General features: G+C 36.4%; 1 long non-coding RNA gene across 2 annotated transcripts in view; it reads right to left on the bottom strand.

Annotated features, from left to right (window-relative positions):
- The window catches only part of LOC117980106 (uncharacterized), a 38,066-nt gene extending 14,952 nt beyond the window's left edge, over nt 1–23,114 (bottom strand). For both annotated transcript variants that reach the window (XR_004671258.2, XR_008625253.2), the window contains exon 1: nt 22,287–23,114. This is a non-coding gene — a long non-coding RNA (uncharacterized LOC117980106). The remainder of the gene's footprint in view (nt 1–22,286) is intronic.
- Between the last annotated feature and the right edge of the window lie 536 nt (nt 23,115–23,650).

The following is a 23,650-nucleotide window of genomic DNA, read 5'->3' on the forward strand; positions in this document are numbered from 1 at the left end:
ATGCTAACATAAGTAAGTTAGCTATGTAGCCATTAAAATATACTAACATTTAGAAAAGTGGCTGGGTGTGGTGGCTACACCAATAATCCCAGCAATTTGGGAGGCTGAGGCTGGTGGATTATCCGAAGTCAAGAGTTTGAAACCAGCCTGGGCAACATGGCAAAATCCTGCCTCTACTAAAAATATAAAAATTATCTGGGCATGGTGGCACATGCTTGTAACCCCAGTTACTCGGGAGGCTGAGGCAGGAGAATTGCTTGAACCCAGGAGACGGAGGTTGCAGTGAGCCAAGATTGCACCACTGCACTCCAGCCTGGGTGACAGAGCAAGACTCCATCTCAAATCAAAAAAAAAAATTCAAAAACTCATAAAATAAAATATACTAAAATTTAGAAAAGCTTTCTCAGGATTCTTAATAAGGCCCTTCCCAGAAGAGCTAAATCTAGTGATTTTCTGCCCCAGCCCCAAAAGCATTCAGGCAAAGTTATTGGGCTTGGGTTTTCTTGTATAGTAAATGTGTTACTGACTCATTGAGGACAGTTGCTTCTCCTTCTCATATTCTAGCTCTATCTCTCAAGACTATACAGCATAGAGCGAGTAACTTATCCTTCTCTGCCTCAATTTCCTCATATGAAAATGGAGATAATACCACTGCGACTTCATTATTGGGGACATTAAACAACATAATTTATTAACATCCTTAGCAGAGACCTGGATATGCTTGCTGTGGTTTCTGTTGTGGCTGTTTTATTATTTTGCTCTTAGTAAAATTGTATTGAGAGGAGAGAGTGAGATGTTAACCGAACAGTATAGCATATACTGAACATAAGTGTTCAGAGCTTTATGTGTGGGTTTGAATCCTATCTCTTCTGCATATCCACTTAGAGGTTGGGTAAACTAGGACAAGCCACTTAACCACTGTACTTTATTTCACTCATCTGCAGAGTGGATATAATAATAATATCATCCTTAATGGGTTGTAATGAGGATTAAACAAATGTATATATGCAAATAATATGGCAAATACTATAAAATTTTAGCTATTATTTTTATTAATGAGCTTTTTAAATTAACTTTAATATTAACATGATTTATTGAATTAAATTAAGTTAGTTGAGGTGTTCTTCAGTTTAACTGATCAATGGCTATACACTTATATCAAACTTATAAATAATAGCACCATTAAGCTTTTCTTAACAATGCTGATGCACCACTGAGCTAAATATACATGCGCAGCAGTGATGAATTCTCCTAGAAAGTAGTTTATTTTATTTCCCCTGGAAGACTCTTGTCTCCTAGTAATCTATTTTTTATTTGTTTGCTCTGTTAATTGCCAGCCTATTTATATTTGACTTGCAAATCTGTGTTTTCTCACAGCAAGTTCCATTTTCTCCTACAAATATTTATTAACAACCTACTATATACCTAACACAGATATAACTGACATAAACACTTCTCTAAAATATCTCACAGTCTAGAAGGGAAGATTAGGAAGTCAAAGAATATAGCTGGCATTTCTGGGCTGTGATAGAAGACTACTTAGCTACAGTGCTATGAGACGGGAGAAGAGACTCCTCTTACTCAGACTCAGTGCCTCAATATCTAATATACAAAGAGAACAACACATTTGGTAAGCTATAACAACCATACAGATATCTATTCTCTTGGTAATGAAATAAAAACAAAACCCAATTCTTACAAAAGACACATTGTTTAGAAGGCACTTTCCTAGTCGTGAAAATAGACAATATAAATCTGAATATATGAATCCTTATTAGTCTCACAGAGTAAAAGAATAGAATATAGTAAACGTCATATATTGGATATAACAGGGAAGTAAGTAAATGTCCTTTCTCCCCATAAATTATTTTAATTTAAAGCCAACATTCACATATAAGAAGGAATATCTTTGTATGTCTTAAATATTTAGGTTTCCTTCTCAGAAAACTGCCCTTGTCCCTGTTTTGTGAGGTCATGTTACACAGTGAGGTCATATTGCCCAGTGGCTAAGAACATGGATGCTAGAACCAGATAACTTAGTTTCCCTTCTCAGCTCCACTGTGTTTGACTTTGGGCAAGTCACATAACCACAGTCTCCCTCAGTTGCCTCATCTGTAAAGTGGGATTAAAAATAGTACTTATCTCAACGTTTCATTTTGATAATTAAATTAATAAATACATGTTAAACAGTGTTTTGACACACAATAAGCACTCTACAACTGGGAGTGATTGTGAATATCCTCATTTGTACTGTTTGTTTTTATCCTCTTAGAACTTAGCAATTGCTCAGGCCATAAACGTCTCATTCTCTTTCATCTCATGCCACAGGTTGCTTAAGTATGCCCATGTCCTTTAGAATCCACCTCAATCTGTTGAATCACAGACCATTGCCATTTACTTGGACAATGATGGTGGCTTCCTAACCACTTATCTGCTTCCATGTGGATTTCTCACAGGTGATCTTCTCACAGCAACCAGAGTGATCTTTTTTAAAAAATTAGTTCTGGTCGGGCACAGTGGCTCACACACTTTGGGAGGCCGAGCTGGGTGGATCATCTGAGGTCAGGAGTTCAAGACCAGCCTGGACGACAACATGGTGAAACCCCATCTCTACTAAAAATAGGAAAAATTAGCTGGGCATGGTGGCGAGCACCTGTAATCCCAGCTACTTGGGAGGCTGAGGCAGGAGAATTGCTTGAACCTGGGAGGCAGAATTTTTAGTGAGCCTAGATCATGCCACTGCACTCCAGCATGGGTGACAAAATGAGACTCTGTCTCAAAAATAAATTGATAAATAAATAATGACAAATAAAAGTTCTATCTCATCACTTGACTGCTTAACCAGCAGTGGCTGCTATCCTGCTGCAAATCACTATACTTGTCTCAGTAAAGAATCAGAGATTTTCCAGAGGCTATTTGTTGGTTTGTTTGTTTGTTTTTATTTCATAAATGAGAAACTGAGAATCTTAGAGCTGGCAAGAGGCTTCCTGAGTAGCATGCCACGTAGGGACCACAGAACTGTGATTATGCCTCACTCCAATGCAATTTGTTTTATTCTAGCAGCTTAATAGACTACACTTTCTCCTTTTCAACATGATCAATGAGAAACAATCTTTGGGAAATCAGAGATTGACAGAGGGGAAGTGTAAAGTACTCCTGCACATGCCAGTTATTTTTTCTGTGAAAGAACAATAATGCAGGGGCCAAATAGGAGTCATATATAGCTTAGGTATTGTTACTTCACGTTCCCTAATGGTGCTAATCTTGTATTGTTAGACCATTACAAAGGTAGCTGATAAGTCAATTACCACATTGAAGGAATTTAACAGGAGGAATTTCAATGCATAATGTTAATAATCATTCACCTCATTGCACAGTAAATTAAACTTCCTATTTCTAACATTTTTCTTCCAAAAAAAGTTGTTATGGTTATAGACAGTTATCTATAACCATAAAGAAATTAGTCTGCATCTCTAAAGATGTAGATTTTTAATTATTTTTGGTTTTCTATATATGCCATAAATTTTTATGAAAATATTTTCAATATTCAAGGTGCATTACATTATCAATTATAGTATATTCTGAAAGATTTAATTATACATCAGATTCTATGTTTAAACATTCTATTCTAAATAGCATTAACATTAATCAAGTCAGTTATTCTTCAAATTCTTTAATGTGGAGTTTACCAAGATGAGTAAGACATATTCTCCATCCTCTAAAGTTTAATCACAAAAATATACAACGAGTACAGAGTTAACTAAGGAGAGCATGATTAATTCTTCCAGAAAAAGAGAGACAGTCTCCAAAGAGGAAAATAAGGCATCTAGACAATTGCTGAAACATCTTGCATTGACTTTCTAGTCATATCTGCAATGCTATTTTAGTACCCGTGATGAAGAGAGAATATTAATACATGCTGCTGAACAGATTTTATGCTTTTTCTGTTGCTGTTGTCAGGATTATAAAGTATTGTTACAGTAACTTATATAATTGTAACTGTTTCCTTTGCACAAAAAGGACACTGTCATTTGGGCCTGGATCAGTTATAACCACTAAATGACATAAATGGCTGAGATCTGGGATATGATACTTTTTCTCAAAGCAAGGCAAATGGACTGACACAAGAAAAAGTTAATGCCAATAACTTTCTTTCATCCTTCAGACTTAGGTTAATTTTGGAAAATGTTCAACCCAGGGATTTTAGAACTCATAAAGAGGCAAGGGCTGCATGTGAGTTGAAAATCGCTGTCTTAAGAATGGGACAAACATCAGCAAGAAAATAACATCAATAAGAAATGAAAATTAATCAATTTTTAAATATGTTAGAAATCACTATGTGTAATTACCTTCAAGTAGAGATTAATAATGTCTTATCCTAGTGGAAGTAGAGGAAATCTATGAATAATTATATCTTTTCCTGTGGATTCCAGAATCTTTCTGAAAAAAACATGAGTATCCACTATGTGCTTGCTTTTCTGCACAAATCAATTAAAATGTTTTTGTGGAAATTATGGGCATAATTGATAAATTAATAATAATTTATTTATTCATTTGCTCTTCAAATATTGTTGTATATCTATTATATCCCAGGTATTATTCTAGATCTTGGGAAAATAACAGTGAACAAAATACACACAAATCCTTTTCCTCATGAAATTTACATTCTAGTGGGGAAGACAGACAATGAATAAACATTCAGTAAAGTATGTAGAATATTCAACAGTAGGAAGTGCTGAAAAATAAAATCAAATAGGGTAGCAATAGGAATAATTGGCAGAGGGATATAATTTTAGACAAAGAATACAGGGCGATTTTCAGTGATGAGCTGTCATTTTACTAATATCTGAAAGAAATAAAGGAGGCACAGGGCGCAGTTGCTCATACCTGTAATCCCAGCACTTTCAGAAGCTGAGGTGGGAGGATCACTTGAGGCCAGGAGTTCAAGACCAGCCTGGGCAACATGGCTAGATCCTATCTCGACAATATATTTTTTAAATTATCTGGGCGTGGTGTCACATGCCTGTCCTCCCAGCTGCTTGGGAGGCAGAGTGGGAGAATTGCTTGTGCTTAGGAGGTTGAGGCTGCAGTGAGCCATTATCATACCACTGCACTCTAGCCTGGGCAACAGAGCAAGACCTTTTATCAAAAAATAGAAAAGAGGCCGGGTGCGGTGGCTCACGCCTGCAATGCCAACAGTTTGGGTGGCCAAAGCAAGAAGATCACCTGAGGTCAGGAGTTTGAGACCAGCCTGGTCAACATGGCAAAACCCCGTCTCTACTAAAAATACAAAAATTAACTGGGCATGGTGGTGCATGCCTGTAGTCCCAGCTACTCGGAAGGCTGAGGCAGAAGAATCACTTGAATCCTGGAGGCAGAGGTTGCAGTGAGCTGAGATTGCACCTCTGCACTCCAGCCTGGGTGACAGGGCGAGACTCCATCTCAAAAAAATAAATAAATAAAGAGAGAGAGAGAGAGACAGAAAGAAAGAAAGAGAGAGAGAGAGAGGGAGGGAGGGAGGGAGGCAGGCAGGCAGGAAGGAAGGAAGGGGAAGGGAAGGGAACGGAAGGGAGGAAGGAAGGAAGGGAGGGAGAGAAAGAAAGGGAAAGGAAGGAAAAGAAAGGAAGGAAGAAAGAGAAAGAGAGCTATGCAGAAATGCTCCGAGGAAGAGGAAGAGGGTTCCTGGCAGAGTACAGCCGAGCAAAGGCCTGGAGTCAGGAACCTCCACATGCTTCCTCACAATGGCACAGGTGACAGATAACAAGTACCTCAGTGTGGCTATAGCCGATTGAACACCAGGGAGATGGTACAAGAAGATTTAAAAAAAAAAAAAAAAGAAAGAAAGGAAACCAAAAATTCATTAAATGTCATAGGTTAGTGCACAAAGTTTAGCTTTTTCTCTGAGTAAGATGGAAACCCCTAGAACATTTGGAACAGTGGCATGATCTGATTTTCCCTTAATAGACACATGCTGGCTGCTATTTGAAGGCTCAAACTGCAAAGCAGGAAGACCAGTCCACACACTATGTCAACAATCTAGGCATCTGAAGTGTAGGCATTACTGAATCACCTCTACCCACAGAACTCATCTTATAGCGTGGAAAATCACACTAAAAACTCTCTAACCTAACCTCTTCTCAGTAACCGACCGAATTAAGATACTCCCCATTCCCTTGGAAAACCCTACATTTTGAGAGAATGTGGCTATTTAGATGTACACATTTTTAAAAAATATTCTTCTTCTCTAAATTGTCCAAATTAAAAGCATATTCACTTGTTCCTCACAAACTTCTGTAAATGTTTTAGTTCAGATTTGTGATTATTCATGTTATACATTTTTAAAGTATGTGGAAGTTGAGAATTTTTAGAATATCGAAGGTGGTATTTTGATGGCTAATATACAATGGTTTTGTATTTTTATGCATTTTATTTATCACAATTCTTAAGAAACATGGTTTTCCACACATAATCTTCTTAATTGTGGAATAATTATAAAAATTATGCAGTAAGTGCTTGAAACACAATATAAATATTGTACTTCTGACATCATCATCATCTCCCATTTTCCTAGTGAATAGGTAAATGTCTGGCAGAGTCAAATTCACTCTTTAACCTGGATGGCTTTCCTAACTCTTCCATGTTCAAGGCACTGATAATCTGGCTGCACCATTATCTTTGTGAAACTCATTGTCTTCCTCAGTGACTATTTTGTGTCTAACTGTTATATGAAATAAGGAATATAAAGAATTGGCACAGTGCATTGTAAATAAGCAGTCAGTAAATAAAACCTGCAAACGTAAGTCAACATAAGTTTTTCTTAATAACTTTGAGAGACATTAAGAGAAGTTCTGACAATATGTTAAAACTCAGAACATTGTGATATATAAATTAAGAGCACAGGCTTGGAGTCCAGCCTAGGCTTGGACTCCTGAACCAGAAATTCCAAGCTGAGCATTTTAAAGCAAATGTTTAACCTCTTTAAACCTCAGAAAATATTTTTATGTGTTTCCTCTATGGACTAAGTGATATAAAGAAAAGAAATAAATAAATAAAACAGGGCCTGGGCAGAATAAGCACTAAACAAATGATAGTTATTGTTATTATTGGTGCTACCATTTATTTGGCATGGTTTTAAGGTGCTGATAATGGAAGAGAAATATTACCAAGAAAGAAAGGCAGTGTTTCATATGAAAAGTTAAATTGACACATACTTTTGTGCCTGAATAAGCAATATTCCCAAAGAACAGAAGACAAATAAGATCTATATTAGAATTATCATGATTTTAGATGTATATACGCTTGAATCCTCCAAAGCCTCTTAATATCAAACAATATCTAAAACATAAATTTTAGTCGTCCCTCTCAATCTATCTTTCAGCATCTCTTTGGCTTCTGCACATTTATAATCTTTAGGTAGTAATCCCCTCAGCCCTTGTGCACACCCCAAGAAGTAAGCCAACTCCTTTGAAAATATTTGTTAGGGGAAAATAAACTCCCTTTCATTAGCTCTGTTAAAAATGAAATCACATATGCATATGTTTGTTAATAAACCTTTTTATGTAACTAAGTTTGTCCACATACTGTAAAAGTCATGTTCTTCATCCATAAATATGACCATTTTAGCATTCAAAATCTTAGGTAAATAAAGTCCTATATGATATTTAAACAACCAATCATGGGCTTTTAATATCTGTTTTCAGCCTGTCTCTTACATAATTCTATTTATCCAGTTATGAGAGAGTCATGATTTCCACATATAATCCTCTTAAACCCATCTGAGGCATTGCAAATTTAATTTCTCCTTCTTCAGAAACAAACTACACTTTTGTACTTTCCTCCTTTCAAAATTCTCCATAACATGTTCCTTTCATGATGGCCTGCAATATGACATGCTTACACTCCAGTAACCATTACAGTTCCCACTCCTTTTCTCTCTATACCTTACATCATCTTCCATTCCATCAACTCATACCTAAAATAAAACAGCTGAACTATCTCATACTTTTTTAAAATAATGATATGGTTTGGCTGCATCCCCACCCAAATCTCATCTTGAATTGTAACTCCCACAATTCCCATGTGTCATGGGAGGAACCTGGTGGGAGGTAATTGAATCATGAGACGAGTCTTTTCTGTGCTGTTCTCATTATAGTGAATAAATCTCATGAGATCTAATGGTTTTAAAAACAGGAGTTTCCTTGCAGAAGCTCTCTTTTCTTGTCTGCTGCCATGTGACACATGCCTTTCAACATCCCCCATGATTGTAAGGTCTCCCCAGCCTTTCTTTTGTAAATTGCCCAGCCATGAGTATGCCAAGCATTAGCAGAATGAAAATGGACTAATACAAAAAATAACCATTATTCAATAAAAAAATACCTGCTACCACCAATCTTTGTCATGCTCAGCTGAGTTACGTGCTTATGAGAATGAGCCAAATGTCATTCAACAACTGCAGTTTAAAGCATCTGCCTTTGTAACTTGTAAGTAAAAGGTCATACTTAAAATTACTGTTTGTATTCTCTTCCTGAGCATCTAATACATATAGTACGTTTCTATTAGCAATTATATGGGAGTGTGTTTTCTCCTTATTTTTAAGCTCTTTGGAGGCCATTTGAAGTAAACTTTATCTATACTACATTGTGTTTGTCCATCCAAAACAAATATTTGAAATGTGATGGCAATCTCAGCTTTAACTGCTTTAGAGGATGAATGCTTAAGTCCCATCTTAGCTACTAGTATTATTCTATTTATTCTAGCCTGGATAATTGTCATCGCCACACGTCGTCCGGTATCTTTATATTTGAGAGGTTACCTTAACTTCCCCAGAGTACCTTTCATATATATCATATAATCTATATTTTATTCAGTCTATCCCATACATACCTCCAGACTGAGCAAATACTCATGCAGCTGTTTTAACACAGTGGAAAAATTAGGAAACAGTGCTCCATTTCAGATGCGTGTAATTTATTGAGGACTGAATAAATTAAATATAATTGAATAAAAATATAGTTGCTTTCACTTTCACTATTTCTTTTTATTGACAAAATAAAATGTAACTACAGGAACAAATATATTATCTTTTTTACAGCTTTATCATTTTTCTATATGCTTTTCTAGTAATTCACCTAGATTTTTCATTCAATTTCTCTTTTTTGTTTAATCTTTATTGTCGTTTAACCTCGTTTTTAGTTTTACTCAATAATCACTTTTTTGGACTTTTATGCAGACTTAAAAAAATTACATATTTTGTTTTTTATATTTATCCTTTATATTCCTTATAAATTATACTTTCAAATTCATTTAAAATTTTATAGGAATAAAGCTGGGCATGGTGGCTCACATCTATAATCTCAGCACATTGGGAGGCTGAGGCGGGCAGATCACCTGAGGCCAGGAGTTCAAGACTTGCCTGGCCAACATGGCAAAACCCTGTCTCTAATAAAAATACAAAAATTAGCCAGGTATAGCGTTGAGTGTCTATAATCCCAGCTACTTGGAAGGCTGAGGCACAAGAATCACTCAAACTCTAGAGACAGAGGTTGCAGTGAGCTGATGTCTCATCACTGCAAGCCAGCCTGGGGGACAGAGCAAGCCTCTGTCACAAAAAGAAATCAAAAAATTTTATAGCGATAAAAATAATGCTATAAACATTATGAAATATATCAGATACATAGACGCATGTAGTTGATTAACCAAAAAATTATAACCATCTAAAAATATATTGTAACCATTAGTTCAATCTGGAAAATGAAACATTTTGGAAAACAGAGGTAGACATCTTCATGATACGAACGCAAGAAATGTTATTTTCTACTTATTTGGACTCTACCTTTATTGAATGCTGATTTTTTAAAAGCAGAGATGTAAACTTTTTCAGATTTAAAATAAGAAGCTAAAACTAAAGTGCAGAACTAATTTGAAGAAACTTCTATATTTATATGCTGCAGAGAAACCCTTACATTCAATTTAAAAATATATGGTGGTGATATTGTGAAATGAATTGTTAAAAGGTAATGCTATTTGTTCATTTACAGAGTCCTAAAAATAATTCATCTAACTCATATATTTTATGACTTCCATCACTGCTAGTTCCTTTGACCAAGTCAGAAAGCAAAGTAAGACAATATTCTGCTCTTCAAATTAATTAATTTGCATGTATGCTTCTTCTTAAATCATGAAATATATTAAAAAATTTGTAAATGCTAATATCTCAGTAGAAGCATAGACTTTGTTAACCTGATTAAAATAAAGAATTATCAACTGTTTTAAAGTTACTTTGCATATAACCTGATATCCTAATTAAAAATTTATTATTAAAATAAAAATCATCAAGGGCTCTACCCATCAACAATTTTAAGAGTTAAGAAATGCTATGTATATAATTGTCTTCTAATTAATTCAGAACATTTTCTATAGATATTTCTCTAATATCAGAATATTTTCCATGTTAAATTCTACTCATGGGCCTTTCTAAAATAATTCTTTAAATATAAAATATCAAGCTGATTTATTTTTAAAGTGAGGAGATAAGCGTATTAAATTTGTTAGGTCACTTTTTTTTTTCCACAGGGATATGACTTTACCTGGTTAGATATTCTAATAAAAAAAAAGCATATAACTGCAGAGATATAAATTTAAAATTACAAATAGTCATAGAGGACCAATATTTTATTTAGATGGTACTCCTATTTCAGTCTTGCTATTTGCAATAAACAAAATCCAATGGATATAAGTCCAGAGAAAAATGGGAAATTATAACGTATAGCAGACGATTGAGATGCCTCCTACATCATCCTCTTGGTCCACTAGATTTTGGCACAGCTGTCATGGTCTGTTGCATGCACACTGTCAGCTTCCCACCTCTGGGTCACATGGAGTCTCTACTACCTTGAAACTTCCTCCACAGTCAGGAAAAACCACCCAGCCAACATAGGCATAACCCATATGTACAGAGAATTGGTAGCCCTGGGGATAACACTCAAGCCATGAGAAACTGGGCTTAGTGGATGATTACCATAGCTTCCTAGTCTTTGGTGAAAAATCTCTGAAGTATATATTATATGGATCCTTATCAGGTCCCCAGAGGCAGTAAATGCTATTTTTCCAGAGTGATACCCAGCTTATAATGCTTTTTTCCCCCCTATCCTTTATCACCCTTACTGTTTCTTCACTTCCGCTTTGTAGAATCACCTCTCAAATACACTATCCGTGTGTAAGGCCATGCAAATTTCAGGAATCAGTGAAATCTCAGAATACAGGATACAGAACTCTCACTCAAAAAATTCAGCAGGTTCTCATGGGATTGGAAGGATATCACAAATGTCTTAAATGCTCAGCGTGTTCTCTTGTATCTCCTTTTCTTGAGATCCTCTTCCCTCTGGAGTTTAATTCCCTCTCAATTTTTCTCTTTCTCTCTCTCTGAATAGTCTAATTCTCTTTGTTTATTTGCCTAACTTCTGTAAATCCATATAATCTAGGTCTCACCTTCTAGCCCATATACTTATACATGTTTTCCTAAACAAAGACAATTTTCCCCTGAGAGGAATTTTGCTTCCAGTTGTGTTGATTTTTGTTTTAACGTTTTCATATATACATAGAATTCTTAAGGCAAAACTTGTTTTCATCTTTCAGATACTTCTTTATTCCCTTGCTTTTCCTCTGAGAATTCTAGGAGGTAAATACCATATATTTCACTCCTTAACAGTGATTTGATTGTAATTTCAGCGAGAAGAGTTATTATTTACCGTGCATTAAAGAAAATGAACTAGAATGTAGCCATGCAGAATTGGAACTGAGAGTTTTTAACTGGAATGACATATTTAATTAACCGAAAGTTTTGCCTAAAGTATTGTGTTGAGTAGTTGTTAAGACAAGTTTGGGTTAACGGAAAATGTGCTAAGATTAATTAAGGTATCTACCAGAGTTACAGAAATGAAAATGCCCATAAGCTAGGCATAAGCTAGGCATTTTGCTCTTCTTGATTAGATTGAAGTAGTGTGGGATTTGAAATTTAAAAATATGTTTGAATTTTATCTCTGCTACTTATTATGTGATTAAGGTAAATTGTTGCGCTTCATTATACCTTGGTATCTTCATTCATAAAATCAAAACAGTATAATTTACTTCAGAAGAAATATTAAATCACATAATATATGTGAAAGCACCTGGTGAAGTCATTACTATATAAGCTAACCCACTTAAAGTTAATTGAACCCAACACATTTACTTCTTCATTATAGGCAGATAACCTGGGCAAATACTGTGATAACGGTAATAATAAACACAGTAGAGTTACAAATTTAACAACTCAAGGCTCCACAGTCAAGCATACATTTGTCACCTGCTGTGGACAAAGAATTGCACTAAGTAATATAAAAGAAAAAATAGAAAAACAAAGGGCTGCATTATTTTATGTACAATTTAATTCCAAAGGAAAACATTTCCTACATTCAAATATTTGCCTTCTGGTTCAAATATCTTTCTTTAGACAACTGACATCTTGAGAAAGCTCTTGAATTATTTCTTATTGTACAACTCAGCTCTTGTCATGTTTCCAGTGCAGGCCCAGTGATACAGAAATTACTTCTGCTTTGAATGTCAATGTCAGAAACACTTTTCAAGAAACAGGAGACATATATACATATATATATATATATACACACACACACACACACACACACAGTTATTTTAAGGCAAGATATTGCTTGTCATGTTGCAACACAGTAAACTGAGTTTTTTTCTATAATGTTATACAAGCTTAATTTTCTATATTCATACTCTAGAAAAATACTGCCAGTAGTTCTTTTTCTTTGCCTAAATGCTGCATATTATTATGGATAGCAGTATTTATGTATGAATCAATAAGATAGTGACACATTTTTACCTTGGGTAATCTTACATAATTTGATTTTTGAAATGTTAGCTAGAGGCCATGAATTTTAAGAAAAAATTATTTTAAATTGTATACCTATCAATCATAGCCCCATCCTCTAACAGTCCAACAAAAAAGGCTTCCAGGCATTTAAAAGACAAGAACGCTGACATGTACCTTAAAAATTCAGCTGTCAACCATATACCACGTTCACAGAATTATTGAGTGTGTCATCTCCATCTCACCTATGGCCCTGGGTCCCACTATCCAATGTCTATTCTCATGATCCCTGAATGAGTCTTCACACTTTTAGTTTAGTACACAAAACTCTCTAATTATCAAGGCTTCTGTGGGTCCCAAACCATAATTACAGGCCTAGACTTTCCTGTTCGATTGTCCAAATTACTTCATCTCTGCCTAAGCAGCTGCCCTTTCTGGAATACAGGGGCCAATGAGCTTTCTACTCCCAGCTCCTTGCTGCCACCTTCTCTTCTTAGGAGTTATTTGTGATTCCCCACCCCATCCCACATGGGCTACAATGATAGCCCTTAAAACTTGTTGCTTGTACAACTTGGATTTAAAAAAAGATTTGTTTGATTTTGAACTTAAAGTTTGACTATTAACAGTGTCACATGCCGCTGATTTTCTTGGGATCCTATCACATGCAGAGACTATTTTAAGCTTCACTATGCTGGCACAATGGGGTCACCACAGAGCTCTTTTCTTGCCTCTTCCTTATTATGTCCAGAGTTTTTCCCTTCCAGTGGGTTTTTGGTCTCACTGACTTAAGAATGAAGCCACGGACCTTCCCGGTGAGTGTTACAGCTCTTAAAGATGGTGTGTCCGGAGTTTGTTCTTTCAGATGTGTATGGAGTTTCTTCCTTCAGGTGGGTTCATGCTCTCACTGACTTCAAGAATGAAGCCACAGACCTTCGCGGCGAGTGTTAACAGCTCTTAAAAGTGGCATGGACCCAAAGAGTGAGCAGCAGCAAGATTTATTGTGAACAGCAAAAGAACAAAGCTTCCACAGCGTGGAATGCACCCTGGGCAGGTTGCTACTGCTGGCTGGGGTGGCCAGTTTTTATTCCTTTGTTTGTCCCTGCCCACATCCTGCTGATTGGTCCCTTTTACAGAGTGTTGATTGGTCCCTTTTACAGAGTGCTGATTGGTCCATTTTACAGAGTGCTGATTGGTACGTTTACAGTCCTTTAGCTAGACACACAGTGCTGATTGGTGCGTTTTTACAGAGAGCTGACTGGTGCATTTGCAATCCTTTAGCTAGACACAGAGTGCTGACTGGTGCGTTTTTACAGAGTGCTGATTGGTGCATTTACAATCCTTTAGCTAGACACGGAGCGCTGATTGGTGCGTTTACAATCCTCTAGCTGGACAGAAAAGTTCTCCAAGTCCCCACTCGACCCAGGAAGTCCAGCTGGCTTCACCTCTCAATCTTTACAATCCTTTAGCTAGACACAGAAAAGTTATGCAAGTCCCCTCTTGACCCAGGAAGTCCAGCTGGCTTCACCTCTCACTTATAGGCAACTACTCTGAGGTAAATACTGCTGCCTTTATTTCTAAATTATTGTACCTGTTGTCCTAGTTTAAATTTGAAGTCTGTCCCAAAATCATAGAATCAGCTGAATACCACCTACATATCAGTGGGAGATTATAACAAGGCACTGTGATATGGACAAGCATTTATGAACTAAGGATAACAAAATTAGTCTAATGTGCCTCAGCTTGGCTCACAGGCTCAAGGCCAGTGACAGATGTGACGTGGGTGGATGGCTAGTGAAGCTAAGTCTAGGCAACATCCAAGCTTCCCACTCACTCTAGGGAATGCAGCAGAATGCTACTGACAGAATCATGGCTGTTATTACATCAGAGGTGTGGAAAAACATGGAAAGATAAGACAGAAAAGCTTCAATAAAGTCAGAAGGATTCTTAAGATTTTCATTCAAGACTTAAACAGTGAACCTGAGCCAGGGGGAATATTTTCTTTTTTATGAGCAAAGTATATATCTCTTGAAAAATAATAAAAAACTAAGAATACTGTCATTACAAACGTTGGCTTCTTCACCAGAAATGCAGGTCCAATCTTCCCTCTCTATAACCAGTTTGGAGCCTAAATTTTGTCCCTGAGTATTGGAATACAGTAGGAGATCCTTTCATCCTCCAGCAGGAGGTCAAGTCTTGGCCCAATCCCAATTACATGGATCAGGGTAAAAGCCACTCCTGGCTGTTGTACCAGTGATTGGCTTTCAAAGTCAAGAGCAAACAGGTTAAGCAGGGTTTGTAAACTGAAATATCTGAAGAGACCAAGCTGGTTAGTCAAATCAAAGAAGCAATTTCTACTTTATAGTTTAGCTATAAGGAAAAAGCACAAATGTATGAAAAATAGTAACTTGCATTATGCCTCTGTTTTAAAGAAACAATATAGAGTAATGGCAACTGTGACACAATTTAAAAAATCACTAGATTTACCTGAAAGAGCAGCCCCCAATTCTGCCATCTAAAAATACCAGCCATGTGTACTAGAGGTTTTTTCCTGCAAAAGTCAATAATTTGATTCTTTATGTGAATTGTTCTTATTATTAAGAGTTGACAACTAGTGCAATTTTTTAAATCATTGTGAGAGTCAAAGGGGTTGTTAAATCCCAACAGCAGCCTGACAGCTGGTAATTCTTGGAATAAAGACAGTTGTGTTCTTAGGTCATCAACTTAGGATTCTATTCATTCAGAGTTTATTGTGTGATTCATCTTGGGTTCCTTTAACTTCTGAGTGCTTCTTTTTGAGGTCTGCTGTCATAAAACATGACTTAAGTTGCCACCAATTTAGAATGGACCACCAGCCTTAGGAAGAATAGGCAGGAGTGGAGTAAAAGAGGCATCATCTGAATCCATTTCAGCTCTTCAGAAAACTGTATTAGCATTTGAGCCCAAATCACTTCAGTTATGACACTATAATTAACCCCCAGAATGCTTCTAGGGCATTTCTTTCATCTTTAATTAAGGCAGAAGTAGACAGTTTATAATGACTAAATGATTCCTTCCTACCTGTCAGTCCTTTTTTTAGCCTTTATTTTGTACCTATGAAACGTTAACATCTAAATCCTATAAAATCGGCCAGGTGCAGTGACACGCGCTTGTAATCTCAGCACTTTGGGAGACTGAGGTGGGCGGATCACCTGAGGTCAGGAGTTTGAGACCATCCTGGTCAACATGGTGAAACCCTGTCTCTACTAAAAATACAAAAATTAGCCACACATGGTGGTACATGTCTGTAGTCCCAGCTACTTGGCAAGAGGCTGAGGCAGGAGAATCGCTTAAACCCAAGAGGCGGAGGTTGCAGTGAGCCGAGATCACACCACTGCATTCCAGCCTAGACAACAGAGCAAGACTCTGTCTCAAAAAAAAAAAATCCTATAAAATCGATATCAAATTATTATAGAATATTGCCTTTCTCTTATTCTGGGTTAATCATAATTTCTACATAGAATACATGTACGTCTAGTAATATCTACATAGACCAGATTTGTGATAGGAATTATGATTTATGGCACACAATCATGGCAAAATGCCATGCCATTGCTGGTCTCATAAACTCATGCTCAACCGCAAGCCCTGTAAACTCTCTGTTGAGACACACTTCTATATGGATCTCTTGCATTTTCTGCATGTCTTCTTGGTGACTGTCCTTTGTGGTAGATAATCTTTTCATGGATATTTGTCTAGTGAACAACCTTGGAAGATAGAGATAGTATCTCCTTTTGGAACAAATGCTAAGCATGCTTACTTCCCATTATAAAAGATTTGTGTTCCATAAATTTAGTAATGCAATGCACTAGTCATGTAGACATCTACTGGACCCATTCATGTTGGCCTGTAAGACTTGAGGCAAAAAAAAAAAAAAAAAAATCCTGGCACAAATATGCTGATGCTCATGCTGCTGGCTGTGCCATGAGAAATAAAATCCTTGGGCTTGATCCAGAAGTCTCTGTGTCTTCTGCCAGCAACCATGAAACTGTTGTGTTCTACCTTCTTAGCTCTCAGGTAGGGTAATAGCTCAGGTACCATAGTTCTTGACAGTGCCATGCTTATAGGAGAATGCTGGCCAGTTACATGCAACCTGCCCTAGAAATGTGCTTGTGTATTCTTCTGCCTTACTTAAACCACCCTATCAGTTTGGATCTCAGACATTTTTAATTCTCTCAGTTACTATGTTTTGTTGTTAAATTTGTTCTTTCCATGCGTCTGACATAGGATTCTGCTCGTTTTGCAAGATAGACTTTGGTATCCCTACCCTTTTGCCTCAACAAAATTTCCTCTCATGTTTTGCAGAAAATACAAAACAAGAATTATTTTGCAGAAAATCCAACACCATGTTCTTCCAAAACTTTCTCTGAATTCCTATGGCTTTTGTGTCCTCAAGTCTTTCTCTGGCTCTCACTTCCTCACTCTGCTGATGTCTTCTTTTCTGTTCTGAATCTTACCGTTGTTTCTTTATCTCTGCCCTGGCATTAACCTAAACACGCACTGAGCCCCTTATCTTGATTTTCACTAAGGGAAAAAAGTACCATATAAGAACAATGCACATGTATGAGATTTATTGAAGGCCTGGAGAAAGTTTATGACACAGCAAGACTTAGGAGTTAGGAGATTGTTTTGTTCTTCTTGTTCTTGAGCGAATATTTAATGTATGCCAGTGTGGTGCCTGTCTTCAATTTGGGTCCCACTTAGGTCCAGTCTCCACCTTTCTCTGGTGTGCTCTGAGCCCCAGGACACTATGAGTTGTGTCACTCGAGTTCTAGTCCATTTGCTTCCTGGTTGCATTCAGCCACTAGGAGGTACCGGCCAGAGATTAGAGCATAGTAGAAAGAAGGAATGTTATTTCCCAGTTCACTGTCCACTCCACTAAGATCTAGCAGAAGCTACATTACCTACTAAAGCCCTAAATCCTGCAAGTGGCCCTCTTACATAGCTTCTTGCCCTTTAAGGACTAGGTGCTAACAGCTTCCTGCTGCTGCTAGCTAGACTCTGGGTGCTTCACAGCCCTCATTGATTCCCCAGTTCACACTTCTGAAAATAGTTTATTCACTGAACAGCTTGTGATAACTTGTCAGTGTGTCATCTGTTTCTTTCTAGTAACCTGTCTAATACAGCCAAACACCAAAAATATATCATTTCTCATCCCAGTTTTCCAATGAGGAAGCCAAAGTGTAGAGAAATTAAGTGATTGGCCCAAGATCACTCAACTTCTAAGGAGAAGATCCAGGATACTCCCAAAAGGGAGTTGTTTCCAACTCACATGATGAGCCTGTGTTTTCATGGCATGTCAAATTTCTCCTTAAACAGTGTTTATAATTCAGTTGATTGGTTTCACTAATGGATTTGCCATGATAGCAATCACAATTTAAAATGTTTTTCAAACATTGTTCTATTGTTTATGGAAACTTCTTGATATTTAAAAGCTAAATAACAATGGAAGTTTTATATGAAGTATCTATATAATTTATACTAAAAATAAACAGATAGGTAAATAAATATGCTTTTGTAGTCCAGATGTTATTAAATTATTGTTTTAGGTTTTCCAGTACAACATTTGTTTCTCAGTCTGGATAAAGTAGACTCCTTTAAAAGCAGGATACAATAAAACTTTATCACTTAATTAACCAGTATTCAAAACAAAAATCTGCTAATCATAATTCTCTCTATCTACCACTTTGCCAAGAAATATATAAAGTGTTAAAATTTAAAGTAACAAATGCTAGAATGTCAATAAAAGACATTCTCAAGAACAATTTTAAATTTGCTTTTATTAGAACCTGTCAAGGAATTCTTGAACAATCCAGAAACAAACCATCAAAGTTGGTTTCAGAAGAATGAAATCTTGGTCTCATTAATTGTTTGGGAACACAGACTAAATCATTCTTCTCTGTATAATTATTGAGCAGAGTAAATGTCCCTGCTGACAGGCTGCCAGATACCACAGATATCTTATTAAAAAGTACAAAATTATAATTATTTCCTTCTGAGTTTCTCGATAGTATTCAGTGTATTCCTCAGTGTACTCATATCCTTGCTTTTGCCTAACTCTCTTGACTAATTTTACTTAAAATGATTTTTCAGAATTTAGTTAACCAATTGTTCATTTTATAATATATTGCATTTTGTCTCTTTTTTTGCTCCTTTGCATATACAGCATTAAAATCATGTTTTCTAGTATACTTGGCAGAAAAGACAACCCCCTCTATTTTTGTAGTAGAATCAGTTACATACATATGTATGCATTTCAATACATAAAATTCCTATGAAATATTTGCCTGGCTAAACTGATTTGAATAGCAGCTGTGGATTAGTCAGTTCTCTATAGATAAGAGGAACTTTGAAATATCTGTTTTCAATAAAGAAATTTTTTAGACATCTCGGAAAAAATATAAACTTAAGGCTTAATAACATGTTCTTCTGAATTTTCTACCAGATCTGGTGAAAGTTTTGTGAAACAAAATGTTCAAGAATAACTGATGAAAGCATTTTCCACAATAAGAGTCAAAAGGCATGGTAAAGGGAACATGAAAAGGTCACTCCAAGTACCATTCAAGCATTATAAAGTATCTGTGCTGGGAACAGTAAAACCCAAAACAGAGAAATGGCCTAACTCTTTAAGCACAATCTCAGAGATGGCAGTGAGTCATACCCAATTCTATCTTGTAGCTCAATTTATCCTGCCTGGCACACGTTATCCTGATTTCAAGCAGCTAAACTTCACAGTGAGACTGAGCCAGATTGAGAGGCTATCAGGTCAATGTGACAGGAAGCAAAAAGCACTTATTTTAAAAGGACAAGTAAGCTTCCTCTTTTCTAGCTTTTGATGCTTCTAACAGTGGCAAAGGTTGAGCTGCTCCCTCCAAACAAGTACCTGCAGACTGTACCTCCAAATCACCTTCCTAAGCAATAAGCATCATCACTGCTCTCTTATTATAGCACAATATGATCTGACAAAGATTCTGTGCTTGACCAAACTTTTTCCTAGCCCATCTGTAGACTTCCTTGTGAAACCCAATTTTAGCAAGAACCCTGCTAAGTCATTATAGCAGGAACCTACCCCTTCTTTGATGTCTAATTACCCTCAATATCTAATTGGGTTCCTCATCCTCCACCATTCCCTAAGTGATGTCTGATCATCTTAACCTGCCTTCAGCAAGAATCCAGTTAGGTGGGTTTAGCCAGAAAACCCCTCACCCCTTATGTTTTCTTTGAGTAATTTTCCATCTAATGGCCCCACCCTGTTTTTTCTGTTTTTTAGTTATAAATTCCCACTTGCTGATGCCAGCAGTATTTAGAGTTGAGTCCAGTCTCCCCTACTGCAAAATCTTATTGCAGTGGTGTGTATACCTATCACCTATGGCTATATCCCTGAATAGAGTGTGCTTTACTATGCTTTCAAAAGTACCATTAAATGATTTTTTGACAGATCCTTCCCCTTTCCTTCAACTGCAAGGAGGTCACGATGATTGCTGTGTTATCTATGTGCCTTTGTGTGGGAAAATTCAGAGAATGTGTGACTGTAAGAATGCCTGACTGTAAGTGCGTATGTATATAGAGGTTTATGTCTGTGAGATCTATATATACATATATATCTCCATATATTATATATAATATATATACACACATATGAATAGGAAAACCTTTAGAGAAATGTGAAGTGCATGAATACATTTTAATAGGTTTTCCGAACTAAAATAGAGTATACTTTAGCTCTCATTTATATATAAGTGCTTTTTAATTAAGTCGTATAATGCTTCTAAAAATAATTCTTTATTTTTATTTTGTTGTTAATGTCAAACTCTTTTTCTACCTTCTGAATTTCACTTCATTTCTTCTAGTTACAAAATATCCCCTGCAGATCTGCGTTTTTCTCATGAAATTAAATACTTTTATGTGCTCCAGAATTTACAAATTATTAGTTATAAAACTGAGAAAACAAGCAAAAGAACAAGACATAGTACATAAACAACTTCCCCTCTAAAAAGTGTCACGATTGAACAAACTACGAAGTATAATTTGTTAAATAAGGTATTTAGATCTTAGTGTCACTGTACAAAGAGATTTACCTAATATTTTACTTGAACAAACTATCAGAATGTTTCTCAGAATTCCCAAACCATATTTACATAGGGTCAGTATTCATCAATTGCTTGTTGAGTCTGTGAAGAAGGAGGAGTAAAAAAGAAAAAGAAAAAAATTGTTTGTTGCATTTTATTGCAAGCATAGAATAATAAATAATAAGCACAAACACACGTAATTGAAGTAACAGCACTTCACATAGAAAATAAAAGCATACTCTGGCATTGTAACCTAATACAACTCTTTGGGTTGCATCCTTAGGAATATTATTTGGGATTCACTGATACTCCTCTACTTTAAGAGTTAAAGATCTGTCTTAGAACATTTTCTAAGAAATTATTAACATTTGGGAACCTTGAGATCAGTTATTGTATAGCCTTCATCAGTGCTGAAATCTTTTCTTGATTGAAATCTTACCCAGAATCGTAAACAAACACAAATCTGTTCTATCTGAAGTGGTATAGGGGGCCTGGAATACTGTCAAATACACACTGCATCACCCTTTCCACATCAATCACCAATAAGACAGATCTTCTAAAGGATCAAAAAGCAAAACAAAGACAAACAAAACCCTCCGGATTTAGTAAAGCTCTGTTTGAAAATCCATTGAGCTAGGACAGCCTCCCGATGGTACTGTGGTTTCACAAATGAAGATGTGAAATCCAGAGAATACAAGTCTAAAGCCACAACCAATTAATGTCAACATAGGGATTACAGGCCCAGTTTTTGTATTCCTATCTCAGTCCTTTTTAATTTAATTTAAATCTTATTTAAATTTCAATTCTCTGTGTGTATATATTATGTGGATGTTCATTTATTTATAAATACAGTTAACAAATATTACCCACTAAGAATAAGTATCTCTTCTTGATTTTGTTGTACTTGCTGCAATAAAGAACTTACTTTACACAGTAATAAAGTGCATTGAGTTAAAAGGTAAATTCAGTAGGCTGGGCACAGTGGCTCACGCCCGTAATCCCAGCACTTTGGGAGGCCAATGCAGGCGGATCACCTGAGTCCGGGAGTTTGAGACCAGCCTGACCAACAGGGAGAAACCACGTCTCTACTAAAAATACAAAATTAGCCGGGAGTGGTGGCGCATGCCTGTAATCCCACCCACTAAGGAAGGCTGAGGCAGGAGAATCGCTTGAACCCGGGAGGCAGAGTTTGTGGTGAGCCAAGATCACGCCATTGCACTCCAGCGTGGGCAACAAGAGCAAAACTCCGTGTCAAAAAAAAAAAAAAAAGATACATTCAGTAGTAAAACTAATCATTATGTTGTTACCTGCCTTTCCCGTTTCTCCCCTTTCCTTTCTGGTCCTTGCTTGATACTAAATCTTCTGGAATAACTCCCAACTTCTGGGACAGCTCCACAATTTCTATATAAGACAGTCATCAGGTTGGCAGGCTTTATGAAACTGGTGGTGCGAATGGCCAAGAAAGTGTTTTATTTAGATTTTAGTTCTATTATAGAATGCTTGGAGAGAAGACTGATGAAGACTATGGGGGTAGTGGACTTCAGCAATTCCGCTCTTGAATCCTCAAATCTTTAATCATGCTACAACAATTGCTACTCTTCACGGAAATTCTCTCTCCCAATTTCAATTTTTATTATATTCCCAATTCTACATAGTTTAGCCCTAATCCTTGGCTACTTGACTCTAACAGGCCTTTCTTTCAATCCTTTACACTATGTGACAAGGCGCCCTTTCCTATAAAAGTAAGGTAATCAATATATTCAGTTGTTTACATACCTACTTTATTTACCTCTTCAGCTTTACTGAAACTTCTTCCCATTGACATTACTTCCTTTTAGAACTCTCTGAAGGGAAACATTTACATTTTTTATTTTTGTTTTTTTACTTTTTTGCTGCTCCTTGTAGAGCAGGGCTAACCCACAGGCAGTGTGCCCAGAATCAGTCCATTTATCATTTGTTCTACATATTTCAACAACAGAAAACAAAATAATTCTAGATCACATTTTCCATTGTGAGATATAGGAATTATTCATGTATACTTTAATATATATATAATTTAAATAATTATTTTAACAAAAACAATAATGCCCTCCCCAGCTCAAGAAACAGAACATTGCCAGAAACTCCCCATACGTCTCTCCTGATTCATACCTACAGGCAGCCACTATCCCTAAAACCAAGGAAACTAACATTCTTGAACCATTTCAAGTTGCATTCATGGATTGAGAATCTTTGAACCGTATGTGTGATCATTTGAGCTGGAAATCAAGGAGAGAACTGTCTCATGGTTATATCTCAGTGATTTTTTACTTTAACGCTCCCCTTAGCACTCCAGGTTTTCTCTTTCCATGAATAACTAAGGAGCTCTTTGATGCTTTTTTCCTCTAAGGTCTTACCCAGATTTTTTGGTTCCTTTTTGTGGAAAAGTTGATGTAAATAACCTAGCCAACTATATTTCAAGAAGGGTAAACCGTTATTGATCTATCCATCACTGACTCTTGATGACATCTACTCCGCACACTTATATTCTGTCATAGTTGTTAGTTAGGGTCTTCATGGAAGGGTAGAGATATCTGTAATTCTAATGAGAGTAGAAAATTTTAACAATCACAAAATATGTGATATTGATTGAGTGAAAAGATTGCTAAGCTGTGTGGGAAAAAATAATGAA

Source organism: Pan paniscus, chromosome 3 (genome assembly GCF_029289425.2).
Source record: "Pan paniscus chromosome 3, NHGRI_mPanPan1-v2.0_pri, whole genome shotgun sequence".
In the NCBI taxonomy this organism is placed as follows: Eukaryota; Metazoa; Chordata; class Mammalia; order Primates; family Hominidae; genus Pan; species Pan paniscus.